Source organism: Chiloscyllium punctatum, chromosome 45 (genome assembly GCF_047496795.1).
Source record: "Chiloscyllium punctatum isolate Juve2018m chromosome 45, sChiPun1.3, whole genome shotgun sequence".
Classification (NCBI taxonomy): domain Eukaryota; kingdom Metazoa; phylum Chordata; class Chondrichthyes; order Orectolobiformes; family Hemiscylliidae; genus Chiloscyllium; species Chiloscyllium punctatum.
In genome coordinates, this window is record NC_092783.1 from 56969723 (window position 1) to 56988176 (window position 18454).

Genomic DNA, 18454 nt, shown 5'->3' on the forward strand with positions numbered 1-18454 from the left:
TTGATTAAATATCTGGAACTAAGAGTCTAATGGTGACCCTGGATCCATTGTTGATTGTCAGGAAAACCCATCAGATTCATTAATGTCCTTTAGGGAAAGAAATTGCCATGCTTACCTGGTGTGGTGTACAAGTGACTCCAGACCCACAGAAAATTGGATACTTAGTAGTGTAATTAGGGTTGTGTAGTAAATGCTGGCTTGGCCAGAGACACGGAACGAGGACATACTGCAACCCAAAGGACTAGCCACACTACCATACATCAGGAGCATTTCCGAACTGACAGCCAGACTACTGCGACCACTAGGACTCATAACAGCACACAAACCAACAGCCACTCTCAGACAACAACTCACCAGAACGAAGGACCCGATACCCAGCATGAGCAAAACCAATGTAGTGTACAAAATCCCATGCAAGGATTGCACAAAACACTACATAGGACAAACAGGAAGACAGTTAACGATCCGCATCAATGAACACCAAATAGCCATGAAACGACATGACCAGCTATCCTTAGTAGCCACACACGCAGATGACAAGCAACATGAGTTTGACTGGGACAACACTACTATTATAGGACAAGCCAAACAGAGAACAGCCAGGGAATTCCTGGAGGCATGGCACTCATCCAGAGATTCAATCAACAAACACATCGACCTGGACCCAATATACCGACCACTGCAGCGGACAACTGGAACTGACAACAAACGCCTGAGGAAAGATCACAGAAGCGCTTCACAGGAGGCTCCCAAGCACCGAGAATGTCACCTAGACAGGGGACGAAACGTCTGCAACACAAATTCCCAGCTCGGCGAACAGAACCACAACAACGAGCACCCAAGCTACAAATCTTCTCACAAACTTTGAACACCCCCTTCCCATGAACAAATTTTTAAAAACTTTCTAATCAGCCTCCATCTTCTGGGGTTGGGGACGGCTGAACAGTTCAACTGCCTGGAGGGGAGTATTCAGTGGCAGGGGTTGGGTGACCACCACTCTAAGCAAGTCTGCAGACCTTTTCTGCCTTCCTGAGTATAGGTGCAAGCAAAGACCACCCCATAGGGTTGGACGCCCTTTCTCACCTCCTCATTTGAGAGCCCACCCCCTGAACAGGGCAATTGTTTCCAAACCAAAGAAGGAGCTGCCCTGGTGAGAGTCACAGAGTGTTTCCCTCATTGGGGATGGGAGGGGAGCGTCTCAAAATTGAACAGTCCCAACTCCTGCTTCATATCTGAAAAACGAGAATTCAGCCCCAAACCTCTGCCTTACTTTCCCTCCTCTTCTGAACAGTCAGCTGAAGTATTAACAACCAGGGAGAAATATCCATCGAGTAAAAATCTGTAAGGAATACATTCTCAAAGGAATTAGCCTTTTCAAGCCGCTATCATGCTCACCATTGTAATCTTTTCTAATGAGTAATTTATCAGGAAGAAAGCAAGAAACGTTCTTTTGAATTTGAGCAGCTTCAATAGCCCAAGAAATTCACCAGCTTGTCAGAATGGTAGCGTTATAAATGTCTCCATCTTTTGAAATTATTATCTACATGACACTGAGCCCTCAGAGACTCTTCAATTGTTGGGTGAGTAATTCCCTTGAACATTTTCCTTTGAGGATTAAGAAAAATTGAAAAATTCTAAATTCAGCTTCAGCAGAAAGGAAGGATTGGCAGACTGGGTAATGCTGGTATACAGTCAGGCAGGCAAAGGATAATTAAGGAGTTTGGTTGGGTTTCTTCTCTTTATTGTCTGAATGCAAGCATCTCAGGTTTGTCAAAACTAAACTAGCAATTGCTGGAAAAGCTCAGCAGGTCTGGCAGCAGCCATGGAGAGAATCCAGAGTTAATGTCTCAGTCCAGTGATCCTTCCTCATAACTGTTCTCCAGGATCACCCCGCCCAAAACATTAACTCTGATTTCTCCCCACAGATGAGACTTTCCAGCAATTTCTGTTTTAGTTTCAGGTTTCCAGCATCCACTGTATTTTTGGCTTTTTTTATCAGGTTTGTCATCTGGCTCCTAACTAAACTGAGAACCCTGTCAGAACTGTCTTTAAATTCGATTTTTCCCATTTCACACGTACGTTTGCAACTAATTGAGAGGCTCTTACTTACAATTATTTCATGGGCTGTGGGCAGTGCTGGCTGGGCCAGCATTTGTTGCCCATCCCTAATTGCCCCCACGAGCAATCTTCTTGAACTGCTGCTGTCCCTGTGGTGTAGGTACTCCCTCAATGTTGTTTGAGCTGGATTTCCAGGATTTCAAACCAGTGTGCAGTGCTGAACTATTGCTACCTGCTGGGGGCAAGATTAGAGTGGTGATGGAAAAGCACAGCAGATCAGACAGCATTTGAGAAGCAGGAAAATCGACGTTTCAGGCAAAAGCTCTTCCCCAGGAATGAGGGTATTGCTACCTGCTGCCAATTATATTCTAAGCTCAACAGAGTGCACCAGACTTTGGGAGCTGATCTTCCCAGTGCTGGCTAAAAGTTTGGAAACAAACAGCCTGGCTGACACAGTGACTCAATGCAGCAAGAGGGACATGGCTTTGAACCCAAGCCAGATTAATTATGTTAAAGCAGCATAGAGCTTGACAGAATAGAAGGACATTTAGCTTGACTTGCTTTAGATGTATGTTTGGAAAAGTTGTTCCAATTTAGTGACTTCCTACATTCTGTAGACCTGATGTCACCGAAAGCCCTACTGACTGGTTCTGAAAGCACACCAGTTCCTTGTGCTTACTCCTGGTGAGGAGCAACTTTGCAATATGTGGCCAACAGCATTGAATGACCAGACTGTGCAGATAAAGAGATAAAGTGGAATACTACCTGTTTCCTCATTACCACAAATTGATCAGCCTGCGAGGATTAGACAAGTGCTTTCAGATGTACTTATTAGAGCCTTTTTAATATTTAATATGCCTGTGAGTGAGATGAAATTGAAGACCTCATTGTACGTTTAATAACATAAAATTATAACTGTCCCTCTTAATGTAAATGTTAGCTGAAGTTGGGAGAGTGCCAACAGGATGTCCAACTTCGCGAATTGGAAGGCTGGCAATTAGCCTCCCACGCTGTTCACTAGCATCCATAAAACTATCAAATCATAGATTCCATACAGTGTGGAAACAGGCCATTCAGCCCATTGAGTCCACACTGACCCTCTGAAGAACATCCCACCCAGATCCACTCCTCCACTCTATCCATGTAACCCTGCATTTCCCAAGGCTAACCCATCTGGCCTGTACATCCCTGGACACCATGGGCAATTTAGCAAGGCCAATCCACCTAACTTGCACATCATTGAACATCATAAGGATGGAAATCTGAAGTCCTTACCTAGTCTAGTCTTCATGTGACTCCAGACCACGACCCTTAACCGTCTCTGAGGCCAGCCTTTAAGCTTAAGTGTATTTAGGGGAGGATAATTAATGTTGCTCTTCCCAAAGTCACCTGAAAGAAGTTTTTAAAAATCATTTTAGGGGTGTTTGGATCCTTGCTGCACAGATTTTCTCTCTGTCAAAGAGCCAATGAGGTTGCAGAAGATAATCTTGCCCCTTTGAGGGGTTAAAACTCCATGTTAGTTGGTGGCATCCTCATTCCTTGGATGGTATCCTGGTGTTATGGGACGATGAGGGTTTACCAGTAGGAGTGCAATAAACATCCCTTCTATATCTCTCCATCACAGTGAGTGCCACTGACTGATCCAGGTAACAAGATTAGATAGGTATACCATCACACAACATGAATATGAAAGCCAACCTTGAAGAACAGTAGCTTCTCTGATACCGAGGCATCTCTCTGCAACTCAATGTTTGGCCGATGATCGGGAACAGGGATTTGCTTTGAACACCATCTCATCTCAAGTGCCCATCATGCTGTTATCGTTTTCCTCATGGCCCGTGATTTTTTCTATTCACTCATGGATTTATAGCATGGCTGATTGGTCCAGATTACAAGGTCCATTCCTAGTTGTCCCTTGAGAAGGTGTTAGCGAGCTGTCTTTTTGAACCACAGCAGTCCATATGCTGGAGAAAGACCTGCAGTACCTTTAGGGAAGACTTTCCAGCATCTTAACCCAGCGACAGTGCAGGAACCACAGTTTCCAAGTCAGGCTGGTGAGTGGCTTGGAGCAGAACCTACAGGGTATGGTGTTCCCATGTATCTGCTGCCCTTGTCCTTCTGGATGGAAGTGGTCAGGGGTTTGGAAGGTGCTGTCTAAAGACATTTGGTGAATTTCTGCAGCGCATCTTGTAGATAATACACACTGCTGCTACTGAGCATCAGTGTTGGAGGGAGTAGATTCTTGTGGATGTGGTGCAAATCAAGTTGGTTGCTTTGTCCTGAACAGTGTGAAATTTCTTAAGTTTCTTGCTGGAGCTGCACCCATCCAGGCAAGTGGGGAGTATTCCTGACCAGTGCCTTGTAGATGGTGGACAGGCTTTGGGAGTCAGGGTTAAGGTACTCACTTCCTAATCTCTAGTCTTCTCTTGTAGCCAATGCCTCCTCCATTGCAACCTGAAGTTCAGGTGCCATACTGCCAGCTTGGCATCCTGTGCCTATTCCTGATGCAATGACAAAGACGAACATGATAAGGTACCACTCTCCTCCATGGCCAATGGCAGTTGCTCCAATATGTTTGTCTTGGGATGTGGGTATCACTGGCTAGTCAGTATTTATTGCCTGTGCTAACCACTGAGCCATCATGCCACCCTTATCTTGTTTTAATTGACTTCAAATTCCACATTTACCATGGCAGGATTCAAGGGCAGGTTCCTAGAATGTTAACAGAGTTTCAGGATTAATTACACCCCTAGGCTATCACCTCTCCATTACGCATTGTAGATCTCAGGCTGTAAAGATCCTCAGGAGTACTATGTCTCTGGGCCTCTCTGAGGATTCAGTAAGCGACTTTTGCTCATACCCCTGCCATGTTTAGGAGCAACATGCTGCCTGAGGTCCCTCAGCCGATCTGACTGCTGGAGGGTGAACACCTGAAGACCTCTTGAGAGGGGTAGAGGGCATTGAACTCAAAGTATGGCCAATGGGCTGAGAAGTGGCAGATGGAGTTTGATTTAGATAAATGCAAGGTGCTGCATTTTGGGAAAGCAAATCAGAGCAGGATTTATACACTTAATGGTAAGGTCCTAGGGAGTGTTGCTGAACAAAGAGACCTTGAAGTGCAGGATCATAGCTCCTTGAAAGTAGAATCACAGGTAGATAGATACTGAGGAAGGCGTTTGGTATGTTTCCTTTTATTGGTCAGAGAATTGATTACAGGAGTTGGGAGGTCAATTTGCAGTTGTACAGGACATTGGTTAGGCCACTTTTGGAATATTGCATGCAATTCTGATCTCCTTCCTATTGGAAGGATGTTGTGAATCTTGAAAGGGTTCAGAAAGGATTTATAAGGATGTTGCTGGGTTTGGAGGATTTGAGCAATAGGGAGAGGTTGAATAGGCTGGGGCTGTTTTCCCTAGAGCGTCGGAGGCTGAGGGGTGACCTGATAGAGGTTTATAAAATCATGAGGGACATAGATAGGATAAATGGACAATGTCTTTTCCCTGGGGTGGGGGAGTCCAGAACTAGAGGGCATAGGTTTAGGGTGAGAGGGCAAAAACATAAAAGAGACCTAAGGGGCAACTTTTTCATGCAGAGGGTGGTACATGTATGGAATGAGCTGCCAGATAATGTGATGGAGGCTGGTACAATTGCAACATTTAAAAGGCATCTGGATGGAAAATGAATAGGAAGATTTGGAGCCATAGGGGCCAGGAGCTGGCAAATGGGATTAGATTGGGTTGGGATATCTGGTCGCCATGGACAAGTTGGACTGAAGGGTCTGACTCCATGCTATACACCTCTATGAGTCTATGTCTGGCCATTTTCCACGTTATGTCCAAGCCACATGACCATATTCCACTAGCTGCTGACCAGGGCAACAGTGCCCAGTCACAGTGGTTTGGTAGACATGGATGCCTTCCTCCTGCCATCCTTCAGAGGGTGGGAGCACGAGGCCCTCCCTCCTCTCCCTCTCAACCTCCAGAGCTCCAGAAGAGGAACAGGCTTCCCAGGCCACAAGACCCCTCTCTCTGTTTGGATTATGCATAAATCAAAGTTTTCTGAGATCTCTCACTCACAGAATCACAGTGTCAGTGTGTGAGAGGAGGCCATTTGGCCCACTACCTGGGTGCATTGCCTCTCCTGGGATGGAATGGTGGCTCAGTGGTTAGCACTGCTGCCTCACAGCACTAGGATCCTGGGTTCAATCCCAGCCTCAAGTGACTGCCTGTGTGGAGTTTGCACATTCTCCTGTGTCTGTGTAGGTTTTGTCCAGATGCTCTAATTTCCTTCAACAGTGCAAAGATGTACAGGTTAGGGTGGTTTGGCTGTAGTAAATTTCCCATAGTGTCCAGACTTGGTGGATTATCAATGGGGAAATGTGGGGTGGGATGTCTGTGTGGGATGCTTTTTGGAGGGTTGGTATGGATTTGATGGGCTGAACAACCTGCTTCCACACTGTAGAGATTCTATGATTCTTGAAATGAGCATCATGCTTTAGTGCAATTCTCCTGCCAGTTCCCCAGATCTGGTCTGTTGAAATGTTTATCCAGAGCCCTCTGAATACCTCAATTGAACCAGCATCCAGTGTGCGACAGTAATGGGCATTCTGTCTTTCCCCCTCTCTGCTCGCCAAATTGCTCGCCAAATCCAACTCCGTACAGGGAGGGGTCACTCCCCTCTGTGAACCTCTGGACCCATTGATGTTACCCCTCGTGGGAGGTTAGGGAAAGTGGAGACAGCCTTCTGTTTCCTGCCTCAACAATAAAAATCCTGCCATGTTTTGCTGCCCCTGACTGTGTCATTCATAACCTACAAAGTTATTCACAAATGAGACGATTGGATTGAAATGTCAAATACCCAGAGGGCAGAAATCTGTTAACAACTCAGTTGGGAAATGTGCCCATGAACTGCTGAATTACTAGCCAATGTGTTTCTGAGGCTGTTTGGAACAATCCTCAATTTTCCAGTGTGCTGTGCTCACCAGCGTTCCTTGTGAAATTTTACAATGCTCTGCAGGACGCCATTAGATTGGAAAATGCTATCATCCCTGTCCTATATTGGGAGGGAATGTTGCAATAATTGGATAGAATTATATCGAAGCTAGGGCCCACAAGCTGGTCAAGTGCCCCCACTGCTAGTGTTCACACCCTGGCAATTTCTCCCCCCACACCTTTTTAATCCAATCCAGATATCTTCTGCTTCCTCCCTCACATAATTGTCCAACTTTCCCTTAGCCACATCTAAGCCATTAGCCTCAACAGCTCTGAGTAGTGGAGAGTACCATATTATAACAAGGACTGTAGAACTGAGGATTAGCAGTTCATCCATTAGCACATTGCTTAGGGAGACAAGAGTCTAATGGTATTATCACTGGGCTGTTAATCCAGAGAACCAACTAATGTTCTGGGGACCTGGGTTCCAATCCTACCACGGCAGATAAAAAATCTGAAATTGAAAGATTAGATTAGATTACTTACAGTGTGGAAACAGGCCCTTCGGCCCAACAAGTCCACACCGCCCCGCCCAAGCGTAACCCACCCATACCCCTACATCTACATCTACCCCTTACCTAACACTACGGACAATTTAGCATGGCCAATTCACCTGACCTGCACATCTTTGGACTGTGGGAGGAAACCGGAGCACCCGGAGGAAACCCACGCAGACACGGGGAGAACGTGCAAACTCCACACAGTCAGTCGCCTGAGGTGGGAATTGAAGCCGGGTCTCCGGCGCTGTGAGGCAACAGTGCTAACCACTGTGCCACCGTGCTGCCCACAAGTGATTTTAGATTTTCCAATCTAAAGACTAGTGATAACCTTGCAGCTGTTGTCGGGGAAAACCCATCTGGTTCACTGTCCTTTAGGGAAGGAAGCTGCCATTTTTAGCTGGTCTGGTCTACATGTGAGTCGAGAGTTTGGTGCTGGAAAAACACAGCAGGTCAGGCAGTATCCAAGGAGCAGGAGATTTGACATTTCGGGCAAAAGCCCTTCATCAGGAATGCTCTGGGATGCTGCCTGACCTGCTGCGCTTTTCCAGCACCATGCTCTTGACTCTAATCTCCAGCATCTGCAGTCCTCACTTTCACCTGGTCTACATGTGAGTCCAGACCCACAGCAATGTGACTATTGGATCGAAATGTCAAATAGCCAGAGGCAGAACTCTGTGAACAACTCAGTTGTGAAATGTGCCCCTGACCTGCTGAATTGCCAGTCAATGTTTTTCTGAGGTTGTTTGGAACGATTCTCAATTTTCCAATGTAATGTGCTCACCAGTGTTTCTTGAGAAATTTTATAATGCTCTGCAGGACGCAATTTGACATGAAAATGCTGTCATACTTGCCCTATAATCAACTATGAGCAGTTATGGATGGTCAACAAATACTGACCTAGCCAGTGACGCCCTCATCCCATGAATGAATTTTAAAAAAGAACAGAGCTGAATGGTCTATTTCTGATTCCTACATCACATGGTGTAACGGCTCTGAACTGTTGGTTGGATTTATCAGTGGTTAGCTTTCACTGACAGCACCTCATTTTGGTCTCATCTGTATCTTCTTTAAATCCAATCTATCCAATTCCTTTCATAAGTTTGGGACACCCTTCAACCATCCATTTTCTGCAGAAAAAAGCTTCCGCCTATTTGGTTGATTCTGTGATATAGACCCCTCAGTTACCGAATCATTTATACATGTCTACTTAGAAACTTGCTCACTTTTCACAGTACAGAGATCAGCACTGCTGCTCCCTGTGTGCTCTAACCAAGGTTCAAGACAATTCTCCTGAGAGCTGCAAACTGACAGCAAAGTTTTAAGCTCCCGCCTACAAAGCAATCATCGAACAACCAGGATCAGCACAACACTGAACCTTTGTAGGTGCAACAATCCTGCAAAACTTTACCTGAATCAGCAACACATTTGTTGGCACTTTCATTGCAATAATGTCTTTCAGCATTCTTAACATTTAGTAATTCTGAATAAGCAATGTTCTCAATGACATCTTACCTCACACTCAGGCAACTTGTCCATCTTAGAATTAGAATTAGAGTATCCTTTATTGTCATGTATTCTCAATTATAAAAGTGCAGGAGTACAGTACCTCTAATGGTGTCACCTTAGGTCCAACTACTGAGGTACAAATCCTGGATTGAAAAAGAGGGAGAAAAAAGAAAATTATTGTACACAAATAAGTCATAGTTAAAAAGATAGTCATTACAGCCATGTCAACAAATGACACATAAACATTACATTGCAGTAGTTCAGTGCAGTGGTTTCCCCATGCGGTCTTAGCGCTTGTACCAAACCCCAGTCCAACAACCATCCCCGTTCCGGTCTCCCCTCTGGGACTGTTCCCCCCCCCCTCACCGGTCTCCAGGACTGTTCCCCCTCCTCACCGATCTCCAGGACTGTTCCCCCTCCTCACCGGTCTCCGGGACTGTTGCCTCCTCATCAGTCTCCACTCCGAGACTGACTCCCCCCCCACCGTCGCTGGTCTTTGCTCTGGGACTGTTTCCCTGCTGCTCCAGGATGAGCCTCTGGAGTTCTCCAGCATTTCCAATTCCCCTCCGGAGAAGTTGAAATCATTAGTTGAAAAGAAAGGAAGAAAGAGGAAAGAAAAGAGAGACAGAACAGAAAAAGAAAGAAAAAGGAGCAGACGGAGCAGAAGAGCGGGGGCTGGAACATTTTGCCAACTTTCAGGGCATTTAAATGGTCATTGGATAGACATTCAGATGAAAATGGAATAGTGTAGTGTAGATGGGCTTCAGATTGGTTCCACAGGTCGGTGCAACATCGTGGGCCGAAGGGCCTGTACTGTGCTGTAATGTTCAATGTTTTGTGTTCTCTGTTTTACTTGTTGGGTTAATTCCAAGGCAATGGTAAGTCAATTGAAGGTGCATTTGTGTGTGACTTTTCTCCACAACCGACCCATGGTCTTTCAGACTCTCCCCTTGGCCTCTCGTCCTATGACCAGTTCCATATTACAGCTGAGTCACTCTTTGATGTTTCTGGATGCTACGAGGAGAAAGTGAGGACTCTGCAGATGCTGGAGATCAGAGTTCAAAGTGTGGGGCTGGAAAAGCACAGCAGGTCAGGCAGCATGAGAAGAGCAGGAGAATCGACGTTTGGGACATAAGCCTTACTGGGTGCTAGTGGCTCGCTCTCCAACAACAATGTCAGCTTGCCTTTATATAGCATCTTTAACAGAGTTGAAATGCTTCTCAGGAGCAATATTAGAGAAAACGATGGCATTGGGCTCCGAAAAGAGATATTAGGACTGGTTATCAAAACATTGATCGAAGATTTCTGATTTGAGTGGTGTCTTCAAAGAAGCGATAGTGATAGAAATTCAGAAAGGTTTATGAAGAGAATTCAGATCTCAGAGCCTTGACAGCAGTAGCTAATCATGGAGTGATTTTCACAGATATTCAAGAAATCACAAAACTGTGACCCAGTTTATTCATAAGGTAATCTAGAGAACATTTATTCACCCAAACTATGCACATCTCTCTACAAAGCAGCAGACAGCTCCTGTCAATAGCACACTACCTGGCTAAAGAGGACTGGTCAGTTCAGTACCAGTGACCAATTCAATTGTCTTATTGGGTAAATGAACAGGTTTGTACACCTGACTATAATAGCGAAAGGCTGGCAGTGGTAGTGTCCTTACCTCTGAGTCTGTGTTCAAGTCCAACATGCTCCAGACATATGTCATAATAGGGTTCACCGGCCATTCCCACAAATATGGGGGAGCTGCTGGTGGTCATTTTTGTTCTTGTTGGCGCTCTGGGCATTACCCCCACCAATGCAGCTATGTCTGAATCCAATCCTGGCCAGTTCTGAGCAAGGGTCGCCGCACCCAAAATGTTAACTCTGCTTTCTCTTCACAGATGCTACCAGACCTGCTGAGCTTTTCCAGCAACTTCTGTTTATGTGTCATAACATCCCAGAGCCGGTTGGTTAGAAAATACTCCTCTTTGCTTTATGTGAATGTAGTGCAGAATGGACAGCCTAATGGCATCTGACAAAGATCATAGTAGTGAATCAGCCATTCCACTTACACTGCATCTTGTTTAATTCCTTTAAAAGGCCTTAATTTGTACATTAGAAAAGCAAGTGAGTAGAAACAGAAGGACACTTAATTTACTTTATTTTCTGCCATCCCTTTCTCTCCAGGGTACCATCTTGGTGAAGTGGAGTGAGCTCACTGTTTTATAGTTCCTTTCATGACCCAGTGATTCCCAAAGTCTCTGGCAGCCATTGAAGGACTTCTGGAACGTAGCTAGGAGAAAGTGAGGACTGCAGATGCTGGAGGTCAGAGTCAAGAGCTCTTGCCCCAAACGTCGATTCTCCTGCTCCTCGGATGCTGCCTGACCTGCTGTGCTTTCTCAGCACCACACTCTTGACTCTCGACTTTTGAAATGTAGCCACCACTGTAAAGGAGCTGAAAATGTGTTGCTGGAAAAGCGCAGCGGGTCAGGCAGCATCCAAGGAACAGGAGAATCGACGTTTCGGGCATCAGCCCTTCTTCAGGAATGAGGAAAGTGTGTCCAGCAGGCTAAGATAAAAGGTGGGGAGGAGGGACTTGGGGGAGGGGCGTTGGGAATGCGATAGGTGGAGGGAGGTCAAGGTGAAGGTGATAGACTGGAGTGGGGTGGGGGCGGAGAGGTCAGGAAGAAGATTGCAGGTTAGGAAGGCGGTGCTGAGTTCGAGGGATTTGACTGAGACAAGGTGGGGGGAGGGGAAATGAGGAAACTGGAGAAATCTGAGTTCACCTTCACCTTAACTTCCCTCCACCTATCGCATTCCCAATGCCCCTCCCCCAAGTCCCTCCTCCCTACGTTTTATCTTAGCCTGCTTGGCACACTTTCCTCATTCCTGAAGAAGGGCTGATGCCCGAAACGTCTATTCTCCTGTTCCTTGGATGCTGCCTGACCTGCTGCGCTTTTCCAGCAACACATTTTCAGCTCTGATCTCCAGCATCTGCAGTCCTCACTTTTACCACTGTAAAGGAGCAAATGTGCCAGTCAATTTACATATAGTAAGCTCCCACAAACAGCAGAGTGATAATAATCAAATATTCTCTTTTGCCGGAAATGTTAGTTCAAGGTTAGACCACACACAGACACCAGGAAGAACCTAGGCAGAGGCAAAAATGCTGGAGATTAGAGTCTAGATTAGAGAGGTGCTGGAAAAGCACAGCAGGTCAGGCAGCATCCGAGGAGCAGGAAAAGCCTTTCATCAGGAACCTTTCGGGCTTTTGCCCGGAACATCGATTTTCCTGCTCCTCGGATGCTGCCTGACCTGTTGTGCTTTTCAAGCACCACTCTAATCTTGACCAGGAAGAATCTGCCTGCTTTTTTTTTGCAGTAAATTGTTCACACTCCTAGTGACATATGAGATTCTTGACTTACTGCCCCATCCAAACGACAGTGCAGCAATTTCTCAATGTGCACATTATTTTGCGCTTAATTTACTGGAGAAGGACTAAAACCCCCAACCAGAGACAAGAGTGGTAATACTGAGCCTAGACTCGTATCTATTATCCTCATGTTCTTTAATAATTTGTTTGGTGCCATCAACTCATTGCAAAACAATGGGTAGGAAAGAGAGTGGAAGTTTCAGCAGGTTTGAGAAGAGGATTGGCCAATCAGTCCCTCAAACACATTCTGTCTTTCAAAGAAATTATTGCTGATCCTTGTTTCTGTTCTTGACTTCATTTTTCCTCACAGCCTGGTCAATTAAATGTTTACTGATCTCGCATTTCAGTTTAAAATTTATTCTTTGTGCTTTTTGAGGAGAGTTACTCATACTGGCAACCCTCTTTGAGAAAAAAATCTTTTCTCCCTTCTCTCAGGAATGGTCTGGCTCTGATTTCCCAGTTCTCTCCTCCAACACTGACTTCTCAAGTATTCATGATTAGCAGACGTGCCTTTTGCTGCCAACACCCTAACATCTGGAATTCTCTTTTCTGTATCCATCGTCTCCCTTTGCAACATTCCTCAAAACCAACCTCCTTATCTGAGCTTTTGATCACCTGTCCTGATATTGTTTTAAATAACTCGATTGAAGTAACAGTGAGATGTAGATAGCTGCAGATTCAAGTGCCCATTACTAGAGCTGAACTAAGGTCAAGATCAACAATGGTTGAGAGATTACGGAAACATGGATAGAATAGAAAAGTCAGGGTTATTCTCATTTGAACAGTAAAGGGGATTTAGCAAGGGGATTCAAAACTATGAAGGATTTCGGTAGACTAACTAATATTTTCAGTGGTTGAAGGGTTGATATACAGAGGGTGTGGATTGACAGAAGAACCAGAATTAACATAAAGAAAACCGTTTCAATGTAATGAAAGGATTTAGACTCTGCCATCCAACAGGGGGAAGGATACAGATTCCAAAGCAACATTCAAAGACCATTGGTTATATACTGGAAGGAGGAAATATTGTAAAGGTCCATTGAAAGGGAAGGGGAGGGAGACAAACTGAATTGCTCTTAGAAAGAGCTGTGCAGGTACCATTAGTGGAGTGGTTTTGTTCTCTCCTGTGCTACTCAAGTGAATCTGTGACACTCAAGTGGAGTATGGCATTATGACAAATTCTGACTGCTTGATGAAGTGGTAAACCAAGGCTGTCTACTTGGTCTGGATGTTTCGATAAATGCAAGGAAGGTGCAGAAATGCTGAGAGTATGGCCCAGTCGTCCCTGTTTCACTAGAGAGACAGATAAAAGACCTTGTGGTAACGTCCTCACTCTGGACATTGGCACTTGCTTGATTGCATCATCGTCCAAGTGAGGGACTGCAAAAAATGTTCACTTCATCTCCCCCTAGTGACAGGAGCTGGACTATCGGTGAATCCCATCTGCTCTCTCCATCAGCCTGGCCCAGAGATTCATTGTCAGTGGACCCGGGAATCCTGGACAGAAAGATCTACTCAGACAGCTCCTCACAGGAGAACTGGTGACAGACCCTCAACCAACAGAAAGGATGGAAGGTCAACAGCACCTGGTCTGCCCTTAGATCCGCCATGAACAGAAAGAGTGTAGGTCTCTCTAACAGAAAGGTCCGACAAGAATGATTAGGAGATCCAGGAGTGACTAAATCATAGCATAAGGCAATTCTGAACTGGAAAAATTATGAAAACCCAAAGGAAAGAAAGCAGGGAAAATAAAGAAAGCTGTGACCTAAAGGATGGGTGGAGAGCAGAAAGGGTGCAGGAAATCCAGTAACCTGCTGACAGCTGGGAGGCATGTGCACTCTTCAGAGCTGTCAGGACCATTGATGGTCCATACAAAGCAGAAACCACCAGACTGACAGCTCATTATTGTCAAGGACAGAGAGATGTTCAGTGCTCAGCCCTTGGCCGCATTGCACAAACACACTAACAGCCACGAGATAAGCACTGCCCCAGACTGACATGAGATTGGTAAGGCCAACCGACAGCTGAGAAACAGCAAGGTCACGAGTCCAAATGGAGTCCCTGCCAAAGTACAGAAATACAGCACAAATCTGTGGCCTCATCTCTTTGGTTTGGAAGGAGGAGAGCGTGCCATCTAATCTCCAAGATTCCAGAATTGTGCCCAGCCTTAAGAAGGGAGATAAGACTGATTGTGGAAACTACAGAGAGGTCTCCCTGCTGTCCCTCATAGGAAAAGTGATTGCAAGGATCCTCCTCAATCATGTTCGGCTGCTCCTTGCAGAGTCACAAAGTGGATTCCGTCCATCAAGGGACAAAATGAACATGAACTTCACATCAAGACAAATTTGAGATAAACACAGAGGGCTGTGTCAACCTTTCTTCATTTTCAGTCTTCAACTTCACAAAGACCTTTGAGTTTGTTGACCAGGAGGGGTTATGGAGCATCCTCCTCACATTTCACTTCCCTCAGAAATTCATCACCATCCTCCCACCCGTTGTATGGCAACACGCAAGCCATGATCCTCAGCAATGGAACCCAGCACACAGTCAATGTGTGTACACACTGGGGTCAGGTAAGGCTTGTCATCATACCAATTGTCTTCTGCATCTCCCTCACTGCAACTCTCCACCCCAATCTCAAAAAAGCTGGATTGGAGCTTCTCAACTGGGTGAGAGAAACTAATCAAGCTTCATCTCCTCCAGTCAATGAAGACTACCCCAACCCCTGTCTTCGAGCTGCAAAAGGAAGACAATGGTTAATTGTGTAAACTCAGAGGTTTTGCTCTAACCTATCATTGACACATTTATGGAGGCACATCAGAGAATGGGCCGTAGCTTAAATAAGTTCCTCTACCAACTTGCCCCTCCTACACAATGCTGCCCCTAATTATCAAGATCCATGGACAATACAGATCTGTTCTCATACCTACAGAACCTCCTTTCAGGAAGGGCAGACATTGAAGATGATGACGATGCTCAACATCGTCTCCAGTGGTCCAGCATAGCATTCCAGTTTGATGACAAAGACCTCAAACCCTGAACCAATCCCGTGGTCTACAGGACAGCAGAATCATCAGCCCTCCTGTATGCCATCAGATCACCAAACCATAAGAAATAGCAACAGAAATCAGCCATTCAGCCCATCAAGTCTGATCTGCCATTCTGGTTGATCTGATAATCCTCAATTCCACTTTCCTGCCTTTTCTCCATAACCCTTTAGTGATTAACAATTGGTCTCTCTCAGTCTTGAACATACTTAACTACCCAGCTTCAATAGGCGTCTGTGGCAAAAAGTTCCACAGATTCACTACCCTTTGAGAGAGGAAATGCAATTTCCTCAACGATTGAATGAGAATATCTTGCGAGAGGCCACCCAAGCGGGTGAAGAGGATACCCATGGAGGTCTCAATCATTGTGAACCACTCTGACAGACCCAAGCATCCCACACGCTGGCCTCTCTAACTACCTGCTGAAGGGAGCACCAGCTCAGCATAGGATTGTTTCATCACCTCAGGACTCCCACTTCCACAGCGAAAGAAAATCATTCTAGGTCTTGAGAACATTTTTAAGGGAACATGTCTCCTGGCTTTGGAAGTCTCAGAAGATGTAATGCTTTAAGTCGAATATGGCTTCATAGAATTCCTACTGTATGTAAGCAGGCCCTTCAGCCCATCCTTCCTAACAGAAAGATGTTGTGAAACTTGAAAGGGTTCAGAAAAGATTTACAAGGATGTTGCCAGGGTTGGAGGATTTGAGCTATGGGGGAGGCTGAATAAGCTAGGGCTGTTTTCCCTGGAGCGTCGGAGGCTGAGGGGTGACCTTATAGAGGTTTATAAAATCATGAGGGGCATGGATAGGATAAATAGACAAAGTATTTTCCCTGGGGTGGCGGAGTCCAGAACTAGAGGGCATAGGTTTAAGGTGGGAGGGGAAAGATATAAAAGAGACCTAAGGGGCAACTTTTTCACACAGAGGGTGGTACGTGTATGGAATGAGCTGCCAGAGGAAGTGGTGGAGGCTGGTACAAACGCAACATTTAAGAGGCATCTGGATGGGTCTATGAATAGGAAGGGTTTGGAGAGATATGGGCTGGGTGCTGGCAGGTGGGACTAGATTGGTTTGGGATATCTGGTCGGTATGGACGGGTTGGACCGAAGGGTTTGTTTCCGTGCTGAACATCTCTATGACTCTATGAGTACATACCAACCCTCTGAAAGCCATCTCTACCCTACCCTAGTCCTGTACCCTGCATTGCACATGGCCAACCTGTAGACCTTTGGACTGTGGGAGGAAACACACACAGACACAGGGAGAATGCACAAACACAACACAGGAATTGAACCCAGGTCCCTGATGCTGTGAGGCAGCACTGCTCACCACTGAGCCACTGTGCTTCCCATCCTCCTGGGTGGGAAATTAAACTCCAGTCTCCTACTTGACAGGCAAAGATACTAACCACAATACTGCCAAAGACTTCTTCAGAACAGCTCTAAGAAAGAGTCATACTGGACTTGAAACATTAGCTCTGTTTCTGTCTCCACTGATGCTGCCAGACCTGCTGTGTTTCTCCAGTATTCTCTGTGTTTGTTTCAGATTTCCAGCATCTGCTGTATTTTTTGTTTATTTAGAAAGATGCATCAGATTCCTCACCACTAGTCAAAGAGCACTAACTTGATCAATGCTTCTCTCTGAATATACATCACCAAATGCAAATTAAGTATCAGTCTCCTCATTTGTTTTACAACCTTCCTGTGTGGGCATTACCATGTATATGAAAACAATGTCAGAATTTCCAAAGTGGTCCATTGTGTAAAATGCTTCAGGAAGCCGAGTACAGGATAGGATGCTGTGTAAACAAAATTCATTTAATTCTTAAGCTATTAGTTTAAACTAATGTGGGGAGATAGACTGAAATGTTATCTGGGAAATCACATAATTGTACCTGTTTAATCTCATTAACAGCACCAAATAATTATCTGTGAGGTATTTGTTGAGACTGAATGTTATCTTGTTCATTGCAAACTCACTTTTTTCTACCCATTACCATTTAAAGCCTGTAATAGCAGCAGAGACCTATTAAACAGCAGAATCTAGACAATGGAGCCAGATTAGGAGTTGTGATGCAACATTTTGAATAGTTTTTTTTATTTCAAAAATATACTTTATTCATAAAATACTTTGATGATCTGTACAACTGGACATGCCATACATATGTAAACATTCCATTTGTTTGCATACCGAAAACAGAGTAATCATTCCTATTTACAAGTCTGTACGATTACATTTTTGGCTGAGGTGTCAGTGGAGCCCAAATGACTGGGTGGCCCCCCTGTCCTTCTTTAGGCAGGCAGATGTTACACGGTGGTCTTTCCCCACTGCGCCTTGGCGGCAGCTGTCCCAAGCTTCAGCACGTCCCTCAACACGTAGTCCTGGACCTTGGAATGTGCCAGTCTGCAACACTCAGTTGGGGTCAACTCCTTCAGCTGGAAGATCAGCAGGTTTCGGACCGCCCAGACAGTTTGTCCTTCACCGAGTTGATGATCCTCCAGGCACAGTTGATGTTCGTCTCGGTGTGCGTCCCGGAAGAACAGGCCGTAGAGCCTGGAGTCCCGCGTCACGGCGCTGCTCGGGACGAACCTCGACAAGCACCACTGCATTCCTCTCCAGAATTCTTCTGCGTAGGCACATTCCAGAAGGAGGTGTGTGACAGTCTCGTTCTCCCCCCGGCTTCGAGGGCAGCGTGCGGTGCGGCTGAGAGTCCGGGCATGCATAAAGGATCTCACAGGCAGAGCCCTTCTCACCACCAGCCAAGCCACGTCTTGGTGCTTGTTGGAAAGTTCTGCCGATGAGGCATTCTGCCAAATGGCTTTGACAGTCTGCTCAGGGAACCGCTCGATAGGATCCGCCCTCTCCTTTTCCCGAAGGGTCTCAAGGACACTACGTGCTGACCACTTCCTGACGGACTTGTGGTCAAAGGT

The 18454-nt window shown here is 45.6% G+C and overlaps 1 protein-coding gene across 2 annotated transcripts in view; it reads left to right on the top strand.

Moving 5' to 3' along the window:
• Window positions 1-18454, top strand: part of cntn2 (contactin 2) — a 226217-nt gene that overhangs the window by 43361 nt on the left and 164402 nt on the right. The gene's annotated exons all lie outside the window — the stretch shown is intronic.